The sequence below is a fragment of the Dromiciops gliroides genome, chromosome 2, assembly GCF_019393635.1.
Source record: "Dromiciops gliroides isolate mDroGli1 chromosome 2, mDroGli1.pri, whole genome shotgun sequence".
NCBI classification, from domain to species: domain Eukaryota; kingdom Metazoa; phylum Chordata; class Mammalia; order Microbiotheria; family Microbiotheriidae; genus Dromiciops; species Dromiciops gliroides.
The window spans coordinates 144,226,310-144,253,136 of record NC_057862.1 but is presented as its reverse complement, the minus strand read 5'-3'; positions in this window follow the sequence as shown (position 1 = coordinate 144,253,136).

Here is a 26,827-nt window from a genome sequence, read left to right as displayed (position 1 = left end):
TAGAAGGATGAAAACATGCATTTATTAAGCACCTATCAGGCACCCTGCTGAGTGCTTTAAAAATATTATCTTATTTGATCCTCATAACAACCTTGGGAGGTAGGTGCTATTATTATAATCCTCATTTTCCAGTTTAAGAAACTGAAACTGACAGATTTTATTGATTTGCTTAGTTAGCATCACACAAATAGTAAATATGAGGCTAGATTTGAATTCAGGTCTTCTTGACTCCAGGACCAGTTCTTTTTGGACTGTGTCACCTTGCTGCTTCTGGTCGAGTCACTTAACTTTTTTGTTTGTTTGTTTGAAGTCCTCCTTAATCTAGCACAACCCCTTCCAACATCTTTTATGTTATACCTCCTCCATATATTCTTTAAGGCAATGACACTAGCCTTCTTGTTGTTCCTTAAGCAAGATATTCCATCTCTCAGCTCCAGTTATTTTATGTGGTCATCATTTATGCCTGTAGTGCTTACCTTCCTCATCTGTGTCTCCTGGCTTTCCTGGCTTTCTTTAAGTCCTGCCTAAAGTCTTTTTGTTCTAGAAGAAGTCTTCCCTATTTCTTCTTAATTCTAGTGCCTTTCTTCTGCTAACTTCACAATTGTTCAGTTGGTTTGGTTGTGCTTGACCTTTTGTAACCCCATTTAGGGTTTTCTTGGCAAAAATACTGGAGTGGTTTGTCATTTCCTTCTCCTGCTAATTTTGCATTTGAGGGAATGGCAGCAAACAGGGTTGGGTGACTTGCCCAGGGTCACACAGCTAAGAAGTGTCTGAGGCCAGATTTCAATTCATAAAGATGAGATTTCCTGACTGCAGGCCCAGCACTCTATACACCGTGACACCTTTTCTGTTATTTATTCTTATGCTATTAATTATTCTTATGTGTTACTATGTTATGCTGTTCTTCCCATTTATGATGTACATAGCTTGTTTGTTCACTTGTCTCTCCCATTTGATAGTAAACTCCTTGGGGGCAGGGATTGCCTTTTGCCTCTTATTGTATCCCTGGTAAAGTACTTGACACATAGTAAACACACAAGAAATTTAGGAATGGGATCACTGACTGCTACTTTAGTTCCTTTTTTTGTAGACAATAGAGGGCTGGCTTTTAAAATAGATCTAGCTCAAGGATGCTGTGATTCTAAGTTGCATGCTTTCTTTATTCCAAAGTTACATATTAGTGACAGAAAGCAAAGTTTTCAGGGCGGGGAGGAGAATGAGTGAAGAAGAACTCTAGACTATTGGAAAATATCATTGGTTTTCTCAGAATAGAAACCCATATTTAAGTCCACTTACTCAGCTGGCCTGAGATAGCTAAACAATAGAATGTGTGATATGAAATGACCCTATTTGGATGCCTCATAGCAACTCCAGGAAAAATGTCTTCCAAGGGGTGATTTATTGAGGGCACTTGAAATTGTCAGGCAAACCTGAAAATGTTAGATAATTGATGGTATTAAGAACCCTGGGTTATGTATAAATGAAGAGTGTCTTGTCAATACTTGTTTTGGTCTATGTCACTTAATAACCCAAAGTTCTTTGCTTCAGCTTTAGAAGCCCTTGCATAATAACTATTTAGCCTCTCACTGCTCTGAGGGAGGCAATAGCTAAAAGATTACAGCAAAGCAAATAAAGATTCATATTTTAGACATTTTTATTATCAGGTTAAAAACTTCTAGATTGAGGGCAGCTAGGTGGCGCAGTGGATAAATTACTGTCCCTGGATTCAGGAGGGCCTGAGTTCAAATCTGGCCTCAGACACTTTACACTAGCTGTGTGGCCCTGGGCACATCACTTAACCCCAATTGCCCCGCAAAAAAAAGAAAAAAAACCCTTCTAGATTTACACTCAATCTATTGTTATCCAGTTTTCTTATTTGATAATGGATTGAAAAAAAAACAACAAACATACCCAAAATACTATACCCTGATACCCAAATTTACCAGAGGAGGTGATGTGCTGTCCCATAGTGGCCTTCTTGGTATGACTTAGGAAGCCAGTCAATCAGTCATTGGTTTCTGCCACAGTTGGAAGAATATGTTTCCTGCCTTGAGGCAGCTTTTGCTTTAGTTTTAAGGTTTTCTTGTCTCTGATGCATAATATCAGTTTCCCCTCCTTTTTTTTTTTTTTGACCCACTGTTCACAGTTACTCATTTGAAGAGTAAGGCCAGACCTTCTGTGGATAAGAAGCATTTTATACAGAAGCTCTGATAGATTCTGTTGTTTCTTTGGGGTCCCTAAATTGTCATCAATCTATTCTCAGTTGGGGACACTTTGAGGAAATTCCTTTTCATCTCAAAGACTGATCTTCATTATGTGATATCTTTATCTTACCATTTGATTGAATTTTTCATGTTAATGAATTAATTTTTTTCTTGCAACAGAAATGAATGCAAGTGGAATTCTGTTTGAATATCAGCTATCAGACTAGAAAAGCTAACACTATGGAAGAGCGATTCCAAAAATGTCAACCTTTGTTCTCAGGGGGAAAAACAAAAAGTTTGCTGCAATATTTTTCCAAGAAAAAAAATGTCAAGAGCTAGAGGAAATAATTCACTTGTCATGCTTGTTTGAAAATATAATTCTGCAAATCTTCTTCTATCTTTTGTAGTATTAATGGCATTGGATAACTCAGAGAAACAGACTGTATCTACCCACACAAACATCTTTAAATTTTATATATATTTTTCAGTAGAATTATTTAAATGAAAACCTTTCTCTAGCAGTAAACAAAAGATCAAAGAAAAAACATTTGCTAACAGGAAAAAAACAGTTTAGAAAAAGATAAACCTAAAAGAATAGGTAGGTCAGTAAAAACAATCCACTCTAGTCAAAGAGAAGATCTCTCCATACCAGCAGTAATTTTGCTTTTAGGCAATAAGTGGATTCATTGCTGGATTGATGTGAGCCTCCCCCACCCCCAGTGATGCAAATCTTATGTGATTCTTGTCTATGCCCTCCCTTAAGTTTAGGGGGGCAGGGGATGGGGTAGGTCTACCCATTTTGCCTGTAGTTTTTCTTGCTTTCATTTGACATTTTATATGAACATACTAGGGCAGGATGCATAGGCTATTCACCAAATTTCTTTCCATATTGCCACACGACTAGCCCACCTTCTTTTTAATAAATACATCTATTTAATATCTGGTGGCCCTCTATGCTTGAAGTCCATAAATTGTGGAAGCTCACATATTTGTTTACCTATCTTTTGGTTTTGGGGTAACACTCATTTTAATTCTTTGGAGACTATAACATTTCATGGCTCGGGACCTTAAAACAACTACTTACATTTATATAGCTCATCAAGGTGCTTTTCAACAAACACATAAGCTCAAGTATTAATATATCTACCTAATACACAAGGAAACTGAGACTTAGAGAAGTGACTTGACTTGTCCATGATCATAAGAAAACTAAAGGTTAAACATGTAAATAAGAAATGTCACCATCAGCATGTGATAAACCTAAGTCAAATGTATATATGAGTGATGATGCTTATGTAAGTTATAATTATTGATTTTAAAATGCATAACTATAGTTACCAACCAATTAATTGACGAGCATTTATTAAGTGTTGCTATGTTTCAGGCCCTGTGATAGGTACCAGGAATCCAAGAGACAAAAGCAAAACAGTACCTGATTTGAAGAAATTTTCATTCTATCAGGGAACATTAAGTAAATTTCTAATTGTTATTCATTAATGAGGAAAGAAGGACTCAAGTTTTATATTCAAGGTTTGATTCCCTTCCCACCAAGGACTAGTTCTACAATGAACATACATAGTAAGAAAACCCATGTATCCCAGTCAATAGCAAAACAGATATCAGAGAAAGTATTTTGTTGTTCAGTCATATCTGACTCTTCATGACCCCATTCCCTTCTTAATTCTAGAGCCTTTCTTTCTGTTAACTTTTTGTTATTCAGTTGTATTTAACTCTTTGTTTCCCCATTTGGGGATTATTTTTGGCAAAAATTCTGGAATGGTTTGCCATTTCCTTCTTTATCTTATTTTATAGAAAAAGAAACTGAGGATGACAGGGTTAAGTGACTTGCCCAATGTCACACATTTAGTAAGTGTCTGAGGCCAGATTTGAACTCAGGAAGATGAGTTCTTTCTAACTCTGGTCCCAGTATTCTATCCATCATTCCACCTAATTGCCCCTACCTCAGGGAAAGTATGCGTAGAGGAGTATATACCAGACATTACAGAGTGAAGGGGCTCTCCCAGTGGGAGTCAGATAACTCAGCTGAACCAAGAGAGAGAGGCCCAAATCTCACCAATGGGGAAAATCAGAAGTCTCTAGTGTAGCAAACTGGGGACAGAGACATAATAGAGATGGCAAGCTCCTCTCAAATGGACTTTTCCCAAGAGTCTTATTCTTTCTTTGGCAACTTGCAATAAGGTTGGTATTGTCCAATCCTCCACCCTTGAAACTGGAAGCCAGAAGTTCATGAAGTGAGTGCAGACATGGGAGAAACTCAGGAGCTTGAAGAGTCCACACCTCTCCTCTCTCTGGCTCTCTCCAACAAAACCTTGCCCCTCCCACCGGCTGGGGAAATGGGGGGACTATCTATCTTTTCATCTCTCATCATATGGCTAGGGCAAGGTGCCCTCCTTAAATGGAGATTCTGAGAGGAGCCATTCAATCAAACATTAATGGTAAGGGGCTAAGTATACTTTCAAAGTATGACTTCCAGGGCTGAAGTGATTTTCCAGGATGAAAAATATTCCACCATGATTGAAAAGTCCAGGGAGAAGAAGCTAGTGAGAAATGAAGACAGACAGAGAGAGAGAAGAAAAGAAGGAAGTAAAGAGAAAGGAAGGAAGGGACAGACAGAGACAGAGAGAGAGAGAGAGAGAGAGAGAGAGAGAGAGAGAGAGAGAGAGAGAGAGAGAGAGAGAGAAGAAAAAAGAAAGAAAAGAAACTTTTCAAAACCCAAAAGAAAGGTAAGGTTATGTATATTCCTAAATTCAAAATCAAAATTCCCAAAGAGATGCAGAATTGGACTAGCTAAAGGCTTATTTACAGAAAAGCATGAATAAACCTTATTGATATTACCATCAGGCCTTTCATAATCTTAATATACATAAATGTTTTCTGAAATAAAAAATGGAACAGTTGGATGTTCTCCAACTGTAGCTTTTGATGCTTACACACAAAACCAGTGTCATGATGGGCATGATAATTGGACATTAATTTTTTTTTAAGCATAGAACAATTTTAATCAAGGTGGGGGGCGAAGGTCCAAGCAAAATGTTAACTCAACTAATTTGACAGGTGAAACAGAAAAAAAATATTTCTGGTCTAAAGTAATGTTCTGCTTTTTCAATAGGTTTGAAAGCCTCACCAGTCTTTTCCCTAAGTAAGTGATAGCTCAAAGTGCCACAAAAATTATGTGGGCAAAAATATTTGTATCTTGGGCAACTTCAATGATGCCTATGATTTCTTGAAAGGTCACTTCAAGCCTGGAGTACTAAAGCCTGCTGGTCGGTCTCCTTGCCTCAAGCTCTCCCCTTTCGAGTCCCTCTTCCCACTCAACTGTCAATCTGATCTTCCTAAAGTCAGGTCCTGCTAGGTCACCCTGCCTATTCAGTAAGTTTCAGCGACACCCATCACCTCCAGGATCAAATATAAAATCTTCAGTTGGTGCTCAAAGCCCTTCATAATCTAGCACTTTTCTACCTTTCCAGTCTTCTGACAACTTAACTCTCCTCCCCATTTCTGTATTACCCAGTGACACGGGCCTCCTGACTGTTCATCCAGTAAGATGATTCATCTTCTGACTCTCTGTCCTCCATCCCTGGAATTCTCCCCCTCTTCCTCTCTACCTCCTGGATTTCCTGGCTTTCTTCAAGGCTGTCTTAAATTGCCCCTAAATTCTACTGCCTTCCCTCTGAGATTGTCTCCAGTTTATGCTGCAAATGTTTTGTTTGTATGTAATTGTTTTCATATCGTCTTCCCCTTAACATTGTCAACTCCTTGAGAGCAGGGACTGCCCCACACACACACATCTTTGTATCTCTAGCACTTAAAATAGTGCCTGGAATATAGTTGGCACTTAAGAAATGCTTGTTGGGGCATCTAGGTGGTGGTGCAGTGGATAAAGCACTGGCCCTGGATTCAGGAGGACAGGAGTTCAAATCTGGCCTCAGATACTTGACACTTACTAGTTATGTCACCCTGGGCTAGTCACTCATTGCCCTACAAGAACAAAAACAAAGAAATGTTTGTTGACTGCTGGACTTTGTCACCAGGACAAGTGAAGGAGAATGAAGAAAACCATTATCTCAGAAGAGGGATTCTCCACCCCAACCAATGTAGAAAAATCATTTTTTTTTCTTTTTAGCCTTTTAGGATGATTTTTAAAAACTGGGAACAGCAATTAATAGTTAAAAGTGATGGAGCTATTTAATGAACATTTCTCATGTATTCAGGCAATGCTGCAACACAAGAAGCATTTTTTCCTAGATGGCTCTAACCTGTGTGGGGATATTTAAAAATAGCAAATCATTCTAATATTCCCAGTCCCATTATCATGACATGTCCCTTTTATACATTCTCTGTTGCCTCTAGTATGATGTGGGTGGTTAATAAAAATTAGTTAAAAGAAAAATGTGAAGTTTGTACTTCACATTCAAATTTAAAGGCACACTTTCTTCTCTCAAGGAAATGTTGTAATTGAGAGAAATAGAGAAGCAGTAGATTAATAGTTAAGCACCCCCCACCCCTGTTAACTGTAGAATATTTGTCTGTCAGCTTTGGGAGGGGAGGCGGATGTAAGGACATTAGGGAGCACTCAGAAAGCAAAGAGATAGGCAAGAATGGTCTGGGAAGCAGAGGAAGCATGGGTCAAAGGCTGACAGATGGTCTTTATGCTGGGCAGGCTGCTGGCAGATGGCTCTGACAGTTTGGACAAGCCTGCAACTCTTGGCTACTGAGACAGAGCTTTGGAAAGATGTTTGAAGAAGTTGCTGAAGACTTGCTCTGCTCATTTGGCCATGGCAGACATTGCAGTCATGCTTGAAGTCATACAAGGTGTATGTCGGAGCATGGGAGATGCTGTTCCAACAAGGAGAGGGCTCATCAGAGGAGAAGAGGGATTTCTCTATCCTCCTTTTTCCATACTCTATTGCTTTCTCCAACCCTTATCATGCCACAGCTTTTCCCTACTCTGGCACATTATAAAAGGAGGTAGTATTATCTTTTAAGGAACTGTGTAGCATAATGAGGAGAGGGTCAACTCTGATTCTTTCAAGTGCCTTTCTAATCGATTAGAAAAATAGCTTATCCATCTCAGATGCGTTGCTCAAATGTGACACTGTTTTCTTAGTAGGAGCAGCCATCAGCAAGATTGTGATGACTGTACTTGGTAGGCACCCTTGAGTTTGCTGAGTAGGCAGAGGTGGTAGGCCCCTTTAGTTTTTCCTATCCTTTGTGACCCCATTTGGAGTTTTCTTGGCAAAGGTACCAGAGTGGTTGGCCATTTCCTTCTCCAGCTCATTTTACAGATGAGGAAATTGAGGCAAACAAGGTTAAGTGACTTGCCCAGGGTCACACAGCTAGGAAGTGTCTGAGGCCAGATTTGAACTCAGGAAGATGAGTCTTTCTGACTCCAGGCCTAGCACTCTATCCACTGTGTCACCTAACTGTCCAGGGAGTCCCCTACTTGTTGTAACCTAACTTGCATGTCTCTTCCCAAAATTTTACCATTGAAATTCATTTCTTTGGGAGAATAAAATACCCCCTTTACAAAATAAAATAACCCTTGGGGAGTCAAAATACAACTTATTAACAACTTGGCACTAATTGGCCCATTATATTCTTTTTCTTGTCTTGAGTTCATAGAAACTTGAATTCCTGTAGACAAAACCACAGCTACTCTGCAGTGATTACTCCTCTTCTTTCCCACTTCTGACCACCAATTCATGCAGCTTGAATACTCCTTGTTCCCTACTACCATCAGGTCTAGTTCTAGGTCATGTCCAGGTCATGTCCAGGTCATGTCCAGGTCTAGTCAAGATCTAGTCCAGGTCTAGTCCAGGGTCTAGTCCAAGGTCTAGTTCAGGTCATGTCCAGGTCATATCCAGGTCATATTCATTGTCTAGTCCAGGTCTAGTCCAAGTATAGTCCAGGTCATGTCACCCATAAAAACCTCTTTTCTGCTCCATCATCATCATTCTCCATTGAGATATTTAGATTGGGAGAGATTATTACTCAGGTTTCGTTTATGCTAACTGTTGTCAATAGTATGACTTCCACCCACTAGCAAAAAAGTCTCTCTTATCCAGAAAGGACCTATGCTAAACTTTCATCCCCAAGACACCAGAGGCATGGGCGCCTGCCTAGATTATTTTGTCTACTATCAGGCTAGGAGGAATTCATTCAATCTTGGATTGCAAGAATTTTTTAATATTCATATCTCCATCTCTGTTGTTGCCCATGTGACAAACTGTGGATGAATTTGTGTGTTATCTTAGTGAGCTCTTCCTCCTGCTGTGAATAGATTCTGGACCTTAGACACTCTTCTTTCCAAACAAACCCAAAGGTAAGGGGAGGGGAGGAAAGAAGAGGAGATAAACATTTACATAACATTTACTCTATTCAGGCACTGTGCTAAGGGCTTTACAAATATCTCATATGATCTTCACAACAGCCCTATGAGATAGGTACTGGTCTTGCCCCCCTTTTACAGTTGAGGAAACCGGGGCAAATAGCGCTTTAGATGCCTTGCCCAGGGTCACACACAGTTATTCATTGTCCGAGGCTGCATCTCATCTTAAGTCTTCCTGACCACCGGTTCGTTGCCCCAGCCACTGAGCTACCTAACTCCCTATAGAGGTAGGAACAGTCATTGTTCTCATGAGTTCAGAATCAGATCACAGCTCGCTTCCTATCTCCTCAGTCACCGGGCAAAAGGATGGACAATTTTGCTTTGGTCTTTCTCCTTTGCTTATCTCTTTCCCTTCTCACTCAATGCACCCTGAAGAGAATATTAAATTTGTACACAAAATAAATGCTAAAATATTCATGAATGCAGTACAAGTTTTTTTTTTTTTCTTAAGCCCCCTTTGTCTGAAAATAGAACAGAAGAGACAAATAGACTAATACTGGTGACAAAAACAGGGAGAAAAAAAAAGACAATAAGCAATTAAATTTGATTGATCACCTTGCATTAGGTGGTCTAAATACTAGTCTTAAAACACCATACTTGAACGTCAGAAGAGAGAAGACTATCAATTACTGGAAGAACATGCCTTTTAATGAATATTTTTTTTCTCTTGTCTCTATGACCATCCGTCCTGTCACAATATTGTTCTGCAACACTTTCTGAGTTGATAACATCTGTCCCATTATTTCAAGAAGAAACAAAGCCTTAGGGAGTTCAGTGATTTCAGTTGGAATGGTTCTGATTTCTTTTAGTACCCTCCAAGGGGCAAGGGAGCTTCAGAAGGGCACTTGCAAAGCTGGAAGTAGAGCAGTGACCAGTTCTTGGTTTTATCCACTACCTTCTGTTTCCCACAATGAATGGAAGCACTCTGCTGAGATGAGGCAGTGCGACACAGTGGAACATTAGGATTATATCCATCCTCTGGGACCTTAGGCAAGTCACTGGGCTTCAGTTTTCTTATCTGTAAAACGAGGTTGGACTAGGCAGCTTCTGAAATCTCATCCACCTTTACATATATGAACCTATGGTTTGTATCAGAGAGTCCTCCCTTAATTGGTCTCCCTCTCACATTTTGCTCTTATCTAGTTGTTGCTTAGTTTCCTCAACTGTAAAAAGGGGGCAAGACTAGTACCTATCTCATAGGGGTGGTGGGATAGAGCTAGGTTGTTCAGTGGATAGGGCCCTGAACTCTCAGTCAGAAAGACCTGAGTTCAAATGTGACCTCAAACACTTACTAGCTGTGTGACTCTGGGCAAGTTACTTAACCTTTATTTGCCTCAGTTTCCTCAATGGTTAAATATGGATAGGAACATCACCAAACTTATAAAGTTGTTATGAGGATCAAATGATAATATTTGTAAAGTACTAGCACTTTATCTGGCACATAGTAGGAGCTTAATAAATGCTCCCCACCCCATTTATTCCTTGAAACCTCCTGTGACCACTCAAATCCAGTATTTCCTCCAATCTCTGAACTTCTATAATACTTACTATTCATTTGGCAATTTAATCCTATACCAATCCTTGTACTCATCTGTAAAATGAGCCAGAGGTGAAAAAAAGGCAAGCCACTTTCACATCTTTGCCAAGAAAACCCTAAATGGAGTCGCAAAGAATTGGACATGACTGAAATGACTGAAAACAAAACAGGTTCTTATAACAATGATTCTGATGTTGTCCTGAACCAATACTTTGATCTGACAACTAGATGGTACAATGGATAGAGTTATGGGCTTGGAATAGGGAAGACCTGAGTTCAAATCCTGACTTAGAACTATGTGATGCTGGGCAAGTTATAAAACCTCTCCCAGCCTCAGTTTCCTCACCTATAAAATTAGAGGATGATGGTTGGACTCAGTGGCCATTAAGGTCCCTTCCAGCTCTAAATCTATCATCCTATAATCTTATATTGCTATTTATCTTTGGATAGAGAGTTTATAAAGTGTTTACTATGTACCAGACACCGTGCTTAACACTGGGGTAAATATCTTGTCTTATCTATGTAGAATCTACCTTCCTTCATGTTTCTGCATCTCTCATAGCAACTAGCAGAGTGTTGGGCACATTATAGGGACCAAATTCTCTGCTTTGATTAGATGGTATGAGTCATTATTGTCCATGGAAACTGATGCTGTTTGATAAGGCAGTTAGCAAATGCTCCTGCTAATGCCATGGACCAGCTCTCAGAAAGACAAGCCTCCAGCCTAGCCTTCAGGGCCCATAAAGGCTGAGAGCATTGTGAACAGGACCAGGAACATACATAGCTGTTGCCTTGGCTAAGGGCTGGTTCCCTGAATGTTAACATGGTTTGCCTTTGTACTAGTTCCCGGGTGGTTTCTGGTATGTAGCTTTGGTTACAGACTCTAATTAGTTCCTATCTTTAAAATATATGAGTTTGTGAATTTGAACTATGCACATAGATCCACTATGGGACTTGTGCCCATAGAAGGATAATTAATAACTACAAAAGAGGCAAAAAATGTTGAAGTAGTCAAAGTGTATTTTCATGCCTCCTTTTTAGTGTTCCCCACTTTCTTTTGATGCTCTAATTGCACCCGAGGTCTCCAGTGTCCTCGCCTTACTTGTATTTCTCCAGGACTGACCACTTTGGTGTCCTACCTTGGGACCATAGCAGATAGGAAGCTCCTTCCTTCAAGTGGCAGAGGCTGGAAGAAGCTGGCTGTTCATTTTTGTTTGAATTTTCTTCCTAATGTGACTCATGGGACATTCAAAACTAATTGGGAATGGTAAATGACTCTTTGCAAGTCACAAATGGAACTTGGCATCAATATTGCAAATCCTAAGTGAGCTTCCCTTAGTGGTGCCCATTCTTTCCTTGGATAGATCCTGTATCCCACCTTCCCATCTCCCACAGGCACATTTTAAAAAATCATTTCTGGTTAGGTCCTTTATTGTTTAAATGGAAAGAATTCCATTCTGCTAAGGGTTGATACTCAAACTCCCCCCCCACCCCAAGAATTGATGCTGCCCAATTAAAAAGATAATGCATTCCCTATTCCAGCTTTTAATATTGGTACCTAAGCCCCAGGACATCAACCTACTTATTGTGTTCTTCTGACATGTTCCCTTCTCCTCCTGCCCTAGTGTTCTTCAGCATTTAGGTCATTAGAGGTAGTTGAGAACTGGAAGGTTGTAAGGGTCATCTCTATGTGTAAAGCTAAGTGAATTGTGTACTTGAAACTGATGCTTTTCTTTCCTCCTAGAGAGTTCTAAAGAATTGTGTTTATTAGGAAATGAAAGTCAGGAAGAACAGTTAAGAAAATGAATGATGGTCTCATCCTTTCCTACACCTAGTTCTGAACAGAAGAGGCATCAACTTACAATCCAATTCAACAAATGTTTAATAAATGCCTACTGTTTCCAGAACACTAGACTAGGTATTGGAGAAGATGAAAGCTAACAAAGGTTTTAAAGTTTGCAAAGTGCTTTACATTTATTAGTCCATTTGATCTTTATAAAACCCCTATTTGGGAGGTTCTTTTATTATCCCCCTTCTACTGATGAGGAAACTGAAGCTAAAAGAGGTTAAGTGATTTGGCTGGGGTCACACAGCACATATAGTAAATGTGTGAGGAAGGATCTGAACAAGGATCTTTTTCTTAAATTGAATTTTATTTTCTAGAGGCAGCTGGTGGCACAGTGTGTAGATCCTTGGGCCTGGAGTTATAGAGGCCTGAGTCTAAATCCTACTTCACATAATTATTAGCCTCATAACCCTGGCCAAGTCACTTAATCACTTTTTGTCTTGTTTTTCTCAACTATGAAATGGGGATAATAATATCTACCTCACAGGGTTATTATAAGGATCAGATGAAATAATATTTATTTTATTTATTTACTCATTTATTTATATTTGGGGGGGGGCAATGAGGGTCAATTGACTTGTCCAGGGTCATAGAGTTAGTAAGTGTCAGGTGTCTGAGGCCAGATTTGAACGCAAGTCCTCCTGAATCCAAGGCCAGTGCTTTATCTACTGTGCCACCTAGCTGCCCCTGAGATAATATTTATAAAAAGCACTTAGCACAATGCCTGGTACAAACTAGGTTTTATATAATTGCTAATTTCCTTCCCTTCTCTTTTTCAATTAATAATATACCAGGGGCAGCAAAACAAAAACAATGTTCCAAAACTGCCAAGCTGCACTCTGAGTCCAAGATCTCTCTTTATGAGGAGGATGGGAGCATGTTTCATCATGAGTCCTCTAGTATCATGGTTAGTCCTTCCATTTATCATGGTTCCTAAGCCTTTAAAAGTTGTTTGCCTTTACAATATTGTTGTTACTGTATAAACTTTCCTGGTTCTGCTTACCTAATTCTGAATAAGTTTCTAATGTTTTCTCAGGTTTCTCTGAAACCATCTCCTTCGTCATTTATTATAGCACAATATTTTACCATTTCTTGGTGTTTCATGGAGTCATTAACTTCTATTTTGCCCATTCTCATTTTCAAGGAGGATTTTTTTTAAACTCTTGTTTCATCTATTGTAATAATTCTAGTTGCACTTGTATCCAAGCTGTGTTTTATTTTGAAGTTTTGCTTGAGGTTGTTTTGCAGTAATTCAACTTTCTGGGTTTATATAAGCAGTGTTCCTGCCACCATAATATTTTATTAAAGTTAGATTTGGGTGGGGGAATTTTTCAAATAGGACTTGATTTAGTGAATTTTCTCTTCTGTTTGAAAGTATTTTGAGGAGCAGAGCACAACTATACTTATTACTGCCACCCTACCATCTTGGTTATACTCCTTCAAACTAAACACTTTCTGGCTCCAGGTTCAGCATTCTATCCACAAAGACAAGATAGGAAATGGATCCTATTCACATGAAGTTTAGAGTCTACTAGAGGGTTGATATAAATATGGATAACTTTTATATATAATATTACATAGTAAACACATTAGAGGATTGAAGAACAAAGTGCCATGTGTGGAGTAAGTAAAGTCATTACCAACAAGTAAGTCATTACAAATGACCAGAATAGTAACACCATATAAGTAGAGGCTAATTAGTTCTTATTTTTCATAGATTCCTTGGGGAAAGGGAGAAGAAAATAAAGAGCGGAAATTCCCAAACTAGGCAGACCCTTCAGGGTCATACATGTTGATTTTGTGGAAAATCTCAGAGTTGGGATCTCTTTCAGGGAAGCTACATTCAGGAGTGAATGATTTCTAATTTCTTATCTGTCAGAATTTATCACTGGTGATGTCCTAAAAGTCTGGTGAAGTTGTAAGCAATTGCTTAAAAGATTTTGGGAACACCCTGCATTTATTTACTACCTGTGTGATTCAGGGTAAATCACTTAATCCCTCTTAGACTTAGTTTTCTCATCTGCAAAATGGAACATATGGTAGCACCTAAGTACCATGGTGAGCACCTTTAAACTATGCTGGCTTCATGAACCTAGACAAAACACTTAACTTATCAGCTTATTATTATTAACTTATTCTAGGCACTCTCTAAGACTCTCTAAGTGGCAAAGAAGATGTAGACCTGTATTGGCAGAGGGGAGCTTCCTCATGAGTGGGTTTCCTAAAGCAGTGGAATCGCAGGTCCAGATATTATATGAATAATCAATAAACATTTATTAAGTGCCTAATATATACCAGGCACTATGCTAAACACTGAGGAGGACATAAAGAAAGGTCAAAGACAGTACCTACTCTCAAGGAACTCATAGTCTTATGAAAGAGACAAAAGGCAAATCACTATATATAAACAAAAGGACCGAATAAATTGGAAAATAATAAAACAGAGAGAAGGTACTAGAATTGAAGAATTAGGAAAGGTTCCCTATAGAAGGTAGGATTTTAGCTGGCAAGCCAGGGTAGTCAGGAACCAGACAGGAAGAGGGAGAGCATTCTAAGGCTATGAGAAAGCCATTGAAAATGCCTGGAGTCAGAAGATGGAATGGTTTGCTCAAGACTCAGCGAAGAGGCCAGTGTGACTGGATGGAAGAGTATGTGAGCCAGAGGGTGTAAGATGTAAGAGACCAGAAAGGATGGCAATGATAGTCATCAAGGCCTTGGAAGGTCTAAAAGAGATCCTGGAGATGATCCTGAAGGGGATAGGAAGCCACGGGAGTTTAATGAGTAAGCAAGTGGCATGGTCTTATGATTTAGGAAAATTACTTAGCTTAATGGAGACTAGACTGGAGAAGAGAGAGCCTTGTAACAGGAAGAACACCCAGAAGGATATCGAAGTAGTATAGGTTGGGACCCGATGATAGCCTCCATCAGGGTGGTGACTGTCAGAGGAAAGAAGGGAGTATATGTGAGAAATGTTTTTAAAAAGTAAAGCCAAAATAGGCCTGAGCAAGAGATTGAATATGGAGGCTAGGGTGAGAAAAGGAGGAGTTAAGGATGACATCTAGGTTGTGAGTCTGGGTAATGGGAAGGATGGTGGTGCTCTGGACAATGATATTTCAAATGATATATCAAAGAAATAACAGAAAGGGAGAGGATTTGGGGGTAGTGGAAGAATAAATTTAGTTTTTGACATGTTTAGTGTAAAATGTCTATGGGACATACAATGTGAGATGTTGAATTGACAGCTGGAGATATGGGACGGGGTTAGCAGAGAGTTTGGGGCTAATTGAGCATTATCATCATAGCAATGATAATTGAATCCATGGGAACTGGTGAGACCACAAATGAAATAGTATAGAAAGAGCAAATGACCCAGGACAGAATTCTGGTCCCTCATCCTACTAAAGACAAGATGCTATACAAGGATCTTGGAGAACAAAGACAACATAAAAGAAAATCATCCTGAGATGAAAGAGTTTATATCTACTGGGGGGAGGGGGAGGGTTCTAGCATGTAAATAGATAATTATAATTTGAGATGGGAGAGAGTACTGATGGCCAGGGGAAATAGGAAATTCTTCCCCAAGGAAAGAAATACATGCATGAGCTGGGTGTTAAAACTAGAGATTCTGAGACCTGTAGATGAAAAGGCACCATTGCTTATCCTGGGGATGAGGCATATCTTTGGAAGGGAGTCTGTTAACTGAAGGTTTTAGCCACATGCCTATTGCTCTTTGGGCTCTCAGTTTGGACTTTTAAAAACTTCTCAGCCACACACGAGGCATGCCGCCCCCCCCCCACCCCCGAACACTCAGACAGTTAATGAAAATGTTTCCAACCATAAATGAATGTATTGCTCCTGAAATCTCTGGCTTTTGCAGAGTGGCCAAGGAGGTGCCAAGAAATGTAGCTAGCTACACTGCTATTGTTAGTGTGAACCTCACTTCTCAGGTACTGCAGGGCTGGCAGTACTGTTATAATATTTAGTGTGATCTATAGTGCCATCTATTATCACCACCTTACCCCTTCCCCTCAGTCTCAGCTGTAAAAAATGGAAAAGGTGCTAGATGGTTCTCATTACTGGGCTATATCTGAAGGTTTGGGAGAAGATGAGACATGCACTTCCTTTTCATAATAGTGCTTTCATTTGTATCTTTTTTACAAAGTGTGTATGTAAAGGGAGAGGGAAGAGAGGTGCTTTATGAATCAGGGGCACTATGGTCCTGAAGTTAATGGGGAAAAGTTATCTATGATTAGTCCTCCATAGACGATATCATGTTGTTTTGGCCCCATTTTGTTGGTTGTGGTTTGCAAGTTCAATGCTTAAGAGTTTGGTTTTTTTCTCTTTTCACTGCAAAATAACTGAGCCCCTAAGGTGGTATCCTGCCACCAGGTGGCTATAATACTAAAATCATGAGAGAATAGGATCTGTTCTGGAGACTTGATTTTCCTGAGAAGGGAGCAGTAAACATAAGCACAACTGACCTTTCTTACAAAAACTGAAAGACTTGTCAAAGCCATTAAACAGTAGTGTTTTATATCTTTAGATAGATAGATATCACTATGGTTTAATATATACACATGTATATATACATATACATATACATATTTTATATGTACACATGGTTATATATGTATGTTCATCTATACATGTATGTACATATGTTTATATACATGTGTATATATACATATATAAATATAAATAAATCAGACACTTGAAACAAATCTTTTTCAGGAATCTTTAGCTGTTATCAATCACTTTTAAAGTATATTGCTGGTGTTCAAACCTTAATAAAACATTTCTAATTGACCTTGAATTGGAGTAAGATTCTATCTGAGATGATTCTGGACTTCAGACCAGCTTAGTATCAAAAGCACTTTTGACAATTTGCCTGCAATCTTTTGGCTACTAGAGGCTTTTTTCCACTTTAACCGTAGCCAGACTAATACTGTAATAGGCTTACAACATTAGATAAAGAAGCAGTTGTTTACTCCATTTTTCCTTCCTTATTATATACATTATTCAATCCGACTCTCTTGCATTGTCTTTCTATATCTGGCTAAAATGTATAAAGACTATATAGCCTTGGGAGGCCTTTCATTGCCAGCAGAAATACGAAGTCCTAATGATCTTTTCCCACTCAGAAGAATAGGCAGCAGAATGTAGTGCAAATGTGATGAATTTGGAGTCACAGGACCTAGGTTTAAATCCCACCTTGGCAAACCATGTAGCCCCTCTGGACCTCAATTTCCTCATGTGTAAAATTATGTTGTTGGAAAAAATATTTCTGAGTTTTCTTTCAGTTTTAGATCTATAGTTCTGTGAAGAAAGTAATTTTTTGCATAAAGAACAGTTGTTTAAATTATTCCAAAAAGTTGGTAGACATTAATCCATATGCCTACATTCTCATCTTTATAAAATCTTTATGAAAGGGATTGTCCCATGTTTTAGGGATATCTTCAATGAAAATACAAAAAAGGAACAGTCATGCTTTCACTAATACTTTTATATAATGGACCATATCCCCACAATCAAAAAATTGATAAAAAGAGGTAAAAAATTAAGGGTCCTGCTGTGTTTCTTGTTTATAAAATCCCTAATATTTAATTTGGTGGAGCAAAACAGTCTTAAAGCCTCTTATCTAGCAAGGAGTCTCTCATATAAATGTTATAATCATACAAAATTCCATAATAAATGAAAGTATAGCCATAGTCTTGCTAAATGACCGTCTGATTATTATCATCAGTTGAAGAATCAAACAGAGAGATGCATACTCACAAAGGTATTCAGTTTTGTTATGGAGAATGTTCTGTAAAGAAATACAAATAGAAGAAGAATCCCCTACAAATCAGGTTTGCAGGAGATATCATGGTGATTGGATCTAGCTCCAGAATATTATAGGGCCTCCTCAATGAGATTCACATTTACATTATCATTTATACAGGAAAAGCTAAATAAATAAAAAAGTGTGCATTTCCCAGACTATGAGATGTAGACAATGACCAACCTATTAAATTAGTATATTGATATTTCTATCTAGGGCAGGGACCACACAAACGGACCAAAAAATTGGGTCCCAAATAAGATAAGACCAGACTAGACTGCACTTAGCATATTGTCCATTAAAAAAAAAAGCCAAACAATAACAATTATAAGCTGCTGCATGGTGTTAAAAAAATTAAAAACACAAATGTTTTCTAGAGAAGTTGTATGGTTACAATAAGTATTTTTTAAGTACCTATTATGTTCCAAGGACTGGGCTAAGCACTGGGGATACAAAGAAAATACCATCCCTGCCCTAACATGTAAACAGTTATATACAAACAAGACATAGACAGAATAAATATGAATTAATAAATAGAGGGAAGACACTAGAATTAAGGGAAGTTGGAAAAGGCTTCCTGTATCAAGTGAGATTTTAGTGGAAACTTGAAGGAAGTCAGTAGGCATAATCACAAATTACAAACTTACTTCCTCAACACATGGGAGTCATAATTGGCCCCCCCACCCCTTGCTTCACCTCAGTCCCTAGGGAAGGGAAAGGGATTAGGTTCATACTTTAGCTTGGTTCCTCTAGAGCACAATCCACAGTTCTAAATCCAACCTTTCCCTTGGGCTTGAGTCCAAAGTTCCCTGGCTTCTCAGGGCTTCCATACAGGGATGGGTGGCTATACGATCACTCCTGCAATCCTTGCTCTAGGGTAGTCATGGCTCCAACTCCAGGGGGAACAAATACCCTCAGGCCCATTTCTTGGATCCCATATGAAAAAGAGAGAGTAGAGGAAAGAAGTCCTTCCCCTCTTACCAGTTCAGGTCACAGGAACTATGTTGGGAGTGAACTGAGATTTTTTTTACCGTCTGGATGTACATAAGAAAGAATGGCTGAAATGAGAGAACCACTGTCTTAGTCTCACTAGGTTGTGTTTGTAAGGAGGTTTCTCTGAAAAGGCATGGTTGGGATGGGGTGTGGGGCGGATATTCAAATTCCCTGGTGTGAGCACCTTGCTTGCTCTTCTAACAAAAATAAAAATAGAAAATCCACACAAACAAAGCATTAACGTGATCTTCTCCCCCATTTGTTTGGTTAAACAGACTAAAATCAGAAACAGGGTACTTAGGGAGTTGAAAAAACCCATTTGAAAATTTAAATAGAAAACAGCCAGTACTTAGCAGTACTTTCGAGTTCAAAGGGACAGGGTAGGGAAAATTTCTTACCCAACCAGAAGATCAGAAAATTGAGGTTCAGCTTTCCTCTTTGTGGTCAGCAATTAATAAGAGGCTAAAATTCTAGCTATACTATCTAAAATCTGAGTGGTCACCAATAAATTATAAGCTTTAGCAAGAGTATTTAAATGTTTAAGTATTTATTAAAGAGCATTAGGATAAGAGAGAAAGGTAAAAATCTCTAACTATTTCTAAGAGACCCCATCATCCGACCCACCATGGTGAAGTCAGAAACAAAAAGAGGAGGAACCCCTCCTCCAGCATCTGCTTCCTACTTCGTGGCCTCCTCCCAGAAATGGAAGGCTCCTCAAGTTGATTGGCTGGTATCTTTGATAGACAGTACCCACAAGCAAACGTCACTTCCTGACACCAAGGAACTGACCACATGGCTTGCCCTCAGACACCTTCTCCTCATGGCGAAGCTTTTCTACAGTAACTCTCCAGCAGGTGGCGTCGTTCCAATTGTCACATGTTTTAATATTTGTTTTTTTCAGGTTTTTAGCTTTTATTTTTACTTTGAATTCCAAATTCACTCCTTCCCCCATCCATTGAGAAGGCAAGCAATAAGATATATATTATACAAATAAAGTCATGTAAAACACGTTTCCATATTAGTCATGTTACAGGAAAAAAAAGAAAGAAAGAAGGAAGGAGAAAGACAGGAAGGAAGGAAGGAAGGAAGGAAGGAAGGAAGGAAGGAAGGAAGGAAGGAAGGAAGGAAGGAAGGAAGGAAGGAAGGAAGGAAGGAAGGAAGGAAGGAGAAAGAAGGAAGAAAAGAAGAGGGAAGGAAGGAGAAGGAAGAAAGAAAAATATGCTTCAATCTGCATTCAGTGATTATTCTCTTTTTATATGTGGATAACATTTTTCATCACAAATTCTTTGGAATTATCATGGATTATTGTATTGATTACAGTACCTGTCTTTCATATTTGGTCATCATTATAATATTTCTATTATTGTATACAATGTTCTCCTAGTTCTATTCACTTTACTTTGCATCAGTTCATAGAAATCTTCCCAGATTTTCCCAAAACCATCCCCTTTGTCATTTCTTATGACACAGTTGTCTTCTACCATAATCAAGTACCACAACTTGTTCAGCCACTTCCTGAATTGGCAGGTATCTCCTCAATTCTTTGCCGACACAAATAGAGCTGCTACAAATATTTTTGCACAGACATCCTTTTCTCTTTCTTTGGTCTCTTTGGCTTATAACCCTAGTAGTGGTATTGCTAGACTAACTAGTTTTAAAGATTCTGGTGGACAATCAAAGAAGGCTACAGCTACCCACATGGTAGGGGACACAAAGGCATCCAAGCTAGACAGACTGGACAGGCCCAAACAAACCAGGGCTATACTTTGAATGCCAAATAGAAGATTTTATATTGGAAAACTATACTCTCCAATTGCTGATGCCCCCTGAAATTACTCTGTATAGGATTAGGAGAATAAGTGCCAGATCTGTGATTTCATTGAATAGCTTTCTAACATGAAAATCTCCTTTTTTCAATGCAAATAGAAACTTCTCTGCAAATTATAGTTTAAGAGAATTACCTAGAACACTGAAGTTAAATGACTCTGAGGCAAGCTCTCTTCATTAGGACATCCTGGCTCTCATTTTGATGCCATTCAGTTGTCTGAGTAGTATCTGATTCTTTGTGACCCCATTTGGGGTTTTCTTGGAAAAAAATATCGGAGTGGTTTGTCATGTCCTTCTCCAGCTCATTTTATAGATGAGGAACTGAGGCAAACATGGTTAAGTGATTTGCCAGGGTCCCACAGCTAGTAAGTGTATGTCTGACATGATTTTTTTTTTGGCAGGGCAATGGGGTTAAGTGACTTGCCCAGGGTCACACAGTTAGCAAGTGTCAAGTATCTGATGTCAAATTTGAATTCAGGTCCTCCTGTGGGGCCAGTGCTTTATCTACTGTGCCACCTAGCTGCCCCAATGAGGTTAGATTTGAACTCAGGAAGATGAATCTTCATGACTCCAGGCCCAGTGCTCTGTGAACTATGGCGCCATCTAGCTGCCCAGGCTCTCATTTACTTTGTAAATATAAAATATAAAATAAAATATATTTTATATTTACTTATGTGTGTATATATTATTTTCCCCAAAAGAATATACATTCCTTGAGGTCAGGGACTCTTATTTTTTCCCTATATTCCCAATACCCAGAACAGTCTCTTATGCTTAATTCATGCTTCTTTATGTGTGTACCATATTTCTCATAATGACTTATATTAAAGAAGTGGTATAAGAGCTGCTATTGGGAAAATGTATGGTCAGAGATGGACCTGGACTGTCAAAAGAAGGACAGATGAACATGCTGAACTGGTGCTCACAAGAGGAGAAAAGCAGCCATCCCACTGAGTGGATGCTTCATTAAGGATCTGTGCGAGAGGTCAAACAAGAATCTGTACCCATGGAGAGAATACCCACATTGATGACATCAGGGCTTCACTAAGATCTAAAGCTTGGAGAAAAGAGGAGCCTTCCCCATTCCCATCCCCCCCCTTTTTCCCCCACCTCCCATCAAGGATGTTTTAGAAAACAGTCCTCAGCAAACATTTCTCTCAGCAGCACCACAGGTCCCCTGAAGCATTTCCAGAGTTAGCAATTACAAATCTAAACTTATACCAGAACATAATTATTTAAAACATTTAAACAGAAACAACAGGGTTTTTGAAAAGAGATGAAAGTGGTTTCCTCACAGCTTGATAATGGATATGGAGAGCTTGTTGAAAGAGCTGGAAATTTAAAACTAAAAGACACTGTGTGGTCTCTGGGTGGGACTCCAGATCTGGTAGGATGCTGCTTATCCATCTTTTTGATGCTAAACAACCACTCGGGGCCAAGTTTCACTGTTGTCACCTTTTTGGCTTCCTCTTTTCAGCCCCACTCTTGGTTGCTATTACCACTGCTGAATAGCCCAAAGGTACCAGCCACCCAACAAAGGTCAAGAAATTCAGAAAGCAAAGCAATCAATACAATGACCAACCACCCTTCCAGAGGTCTCTTGATTAAATATGTTGCCTACTTCCTGAAAAAGAGGTCATAGATTCATAATGCAGATTGAAATATTCCTGTCCTCAATTTGGCCAATATAAAGCTTTGTTTTGCTTGACTGTATGTATTTGTAAACAAGGGTTTTGCTTTTCTCTCTTTCTCAACAATGGTTTTCAGGGGAGGAAGGGGAAGAAGAATTTTTGTTGATTAAAAATACAATTAATTTTAAAGGCAAAATTAAAAGAGAAAGCAAGGCAAGAAATCTGACATGAAGATTGAAGTGGGGGGATACTACAGAAATATCTGCACTGAGGAGAATAATAATAAGAAGTAGTATTTATATAGTACTTCAATTTGCAGGTGATTTAGAAATATTTTCTCATTTAATCCTCATAGCAACTCTGGGAAGTGGGTGCTATTATTATTATTATTCCCATTTTTCAGTGAGGAAACTGAGTTAATACCAGTTAATTGACTTGCCTAGGGTCACAGAGTTAGGAAATGTCTGAGGCTAGATTTGTACTCAGATCATTCTGCTCTAAGTCCAGGACTCTACCCACTATTCCACCTAGTAGCCTCTTTAGGAGAACAGGCAAAAGACAATGGAAAATGCAATTTCTCTACTTGAGTTCAAGTTATTTTTTTGTGCAATGTGGCCCCTTGGCAGCATCAATGCCAATAGGGAACCAGATAAATGAAGCCCCATGGAAAACAACCAATACTTATAACACTAATGTTCAGAACTGGGAAATGCCACAGATCCTCAGGGAACAATAATAGTCTAAAAAACAGTTTTTTTGAGGCCTAACCTTCAGCATCAATAAAAGCATAAACATGGGTTACCCATCAGTTTTTTGCTGAGGATGATGATAAATGAGACACCCATTTCTCCCAAAGTGTCTAAAAACAATAGGAACTCAATAAAAATCATAAAAGCTAGCATTTATATAATGCTTTACTGTTTGCAGAACACTTTGTGTATGTTAACTCATCTGATCCCCACAAAAATCCTGGGGAGTATTTTATACATTTTTTTAGACAAGGCAACTAAGGCATAGAGAGTTTAAGTAAGTAGGGGGGATCTGAATCAGGATTTGAACACAGGTCTTCCAGATTCCAGGTTCTGTGTTCTTTCTATTGTACCACATTAATACATAATAAATATTTTATTCATGCAGAGGCACTGAAAGATTAAATGATTAGCCCCTGGTCATATGTCAGAGATAGGACTTGAACTGGTATCTTTCTGACAGTTCTCTATTCACTCTATTCTCTGGACAAGTCACTTAACTTCTGATTGCCTGACAAAATGGATCCACTGGAGAAGGAAATGGCAAACCACTTTAGTGGGGTCACACACTACTGAAAAAATGACTGATCATGAAGTAATCCCCTATTCTCAGCATCAGCTGGGTAGTGCTATGGTGCACAGAACACTGGCCCTGGAATTAGAAAGACCTGAGTTCAAATCTCCCCTCAATTATTCTCTAGCTGTGTGATTCTGGGTAAGTCACTTAATCCTCTGACTGCCTCAGTTTCTTCAATAGTAAATAGGGACCTACCTCTCAGGATTGTTGTGAAGATAAAACAAGATAATGTTTGTAAAGTGCCAGAACATATTGGGCAATTAATAAATGCTTATTTCTTCCTCCACCCCATTCCTGTCAAGAAAATTAAAAATGTAAAAAAAATCATTATTTGAGGACAAATATAAAATAAATAGCTAGGTAAGATTGTAGAAACTACTTGGAACTGCCTTCATTTGTTCGGCAAGCTTTTGTTAAGCCCCAGCTGTATGCTATGCAGCTAGGTGGAACAGTAAATAGTGAAATCTGGAATACGTGTTTTTGTAAGTTCAAATCTGGCCTCAAATGAGCCAGGGACCCTGAGAAAGTTACAGTGCATTTTGTCTCAGTTTCCTCACCTATAAAATGAGGTGGAGAAGGAAATGGCAAACCATTGTAGTATCTTTGCCAAAAAAACTCCGAATGGGGTCATGAAGAGTCAGACACAACTGAAACAACTGAATGACAACTCAGGCTAAGCAGCCTTACTGGGGGTACAAAAAAAGAAAACAAAATGGTTCCTGCCCTCACAGAACTTATATCTCTTTCAAGCAAACCTGCATGTACACAGATAAGTAAAATGTAACACAGTGTTAAATGCAAAGTAATTTCAGGATGAGGATACTAATAATTAGAGGAAATCAGGAAAGATCTCATGAGAGAGATGGCACTTGAGCTGAATATTCAAGGAAACAAGGAATTCAAGAGGTGGCAGATATCAAGGAGTGTACAGGAGACCGGTCAACCCAGTGCAAAGGCAAGAAGGGAGATAAAATGCTGTTTAAAGGAAACAATAAGCAGATCATTTAGGCTGGAACATGGAGTGCATGGAGGGGAGAAATGTGGCACAAACCTACAAAAGTAGCTTGAAGACAGAATCTGGACGGTGTTAGATGTCAATCTGAGAAATTTATATTTTACCAGAGGAAGATCAGAAGAAGCCACCAGGGTTCCCTGAGCAGGGGAATGATGCTGTACAACCTATTTTGTAGGAAAATCAGTTAGTTTTGTAGGCAATTGGTAGTTTGTGGAAGTTGGATTAGAGAGCCTAGATGCAGGGAGACCAATTAGGAGACTTCTATAATGATCCTGGCTACTAATGATGAGAATCTGAACTAGGGTAGTGTATATGGGAGGGGAGAAAAGGGGATTGAGATAGAGATGTGGCTGAGGTAGGATTATGTGTATTAAATATTTACTCTGTGCATTATATTAGGTGCTAGGTAGTGATAAAAACAATTAAACAAATTCTCTGCCATCAAGAAGCTAACAACCTTTTAGAATTTAGTAGAAAATATTAAATTCTTATTTTAATATTGACATGAATGTATGAAAATTCATCATTCTTATGCCACAGCACCTCCGTTTACAGATCTGGAGCTAGAAGGGATCTCAGAAGACGTCTAATTCAGCCCCTTCATTTTAGAGATGAGGAAACTGAGGCTCAAGGAAGTAAGTGACTTGCACAAGGTCACCACAGGTAGTAAGTGTCACAGGTGGATTTGAGCCCTGGTCCTCTGAATCCAGAGTCAATGCTCTTTCACTATACTATGCTGAGCCAAAAGAAAGTTCGGATATGACAAAATTCCTTCTGACAAAATGGCCACAACAGCCCTTCTTTGAAAGCAGGATTTCTGATTAGCTTTCCTGACATGAGTCCTAACTGAAGAGAGAAAAGAGAAAAGTGTAGTGCCCCAAAGTAGCATCTGAATATATCTAAGCCATCCAAAGGACTCATCAGGACTGGACTGTCCATTATCTTTTTCAGGGATTCAATGTAAGGACTGCTGCACACTTTTCATTTGTGTTTGGTTCCCTGTGAAAAATTCAGCTTCTGAAAGGTCACTTAAGATATTTGGCAGGACTGGCCCCTCTAGGGCATTCCCCCTTCAGCCTTTAACAATATGGCTTCAGCCTTTGATTGGCTGACATTTTAAACTGGGGGGAAGACAGGAAGGGCAGGCACATTTGTGTTGGGTGAAACTTGCTTCATTAGTGAAAACTTTGCAGGGAACTGGGAAAGTGTCCTGAAAGCCTCCAAGGAAACCTCATTGTTTTAGTGAAATTCAGGAAGAAAAGGCCTTGGGAGACCCAGAGGTGGTAGTTTGACTAAATAGACTGCCTGAGCAGTCTAGGTGGTTGGCTCACTGCAGTAGCCACGACCTGGAGAAATAACTCTTTGGCCTTTTCCTTCAACTGTAAAACATGGACACCACTGGCTGAGACTCTGTCTATCTTTGAGACTAATACAGAGATGAAAGTTCTTATTTTTCTCTGTGGCAGTCTATAATGGGTTTTGTTTTTTCTTGATTTCTAGATGAATGGGGAGAGAATTCCAAACTTAAAATAATTTTTTTAATTTAAAAAATTTTTAATTTTTAAAATATTTTGGCCACTACTGGCAGTATAATTTATTCCTTTACAACATAGTTAGCCAATCAATTACATAGGACTTAGAGTTCCATTTGAGTCTTTTCTTGAGGTATGAAATAACACATGACACAATAGAATGTAGGAAGGAATAAATGAGAGGTTGAAGATGAAAATCTGACCAAAACAAAAAGGTAGCAAAAAAAAAATTTTCACAAAGTTGTGATGACCCGAAAGTGATAGAATATAGCCCCATCTACTAGGTAGGGTTGTCTTTGTATTGTCATGTATCAGATTTCATCACATGCCATTTCTTCTCAAGTTTCGTTTTCTTTCCTTATTCTTTCTTTGCCCTATTTAGTTCTCTCTGGGACATAGAAAAGAATTATCCACTCATATTTGTTGCCTTTAAATAGTAAGTTTTGTGGTCAAAATTCCTTCCCCCAAGATCAGTCCTTCTAAAATGCTGGAATCTTCCAAGTGTGTGTAGTCCTACAATATAACATAACATGACACAGTACAATACAAATTTATTAAGCATCTACTGTGTGCCGGGAACTATGTTAATCACAGGGGATACAAATGAGAAAAAAAAGAAAGACAGTCCCTGTCCTCAAGAAGCTTACAATCTAATGGAGAATATAATACACAAAAGGAAACTGAAA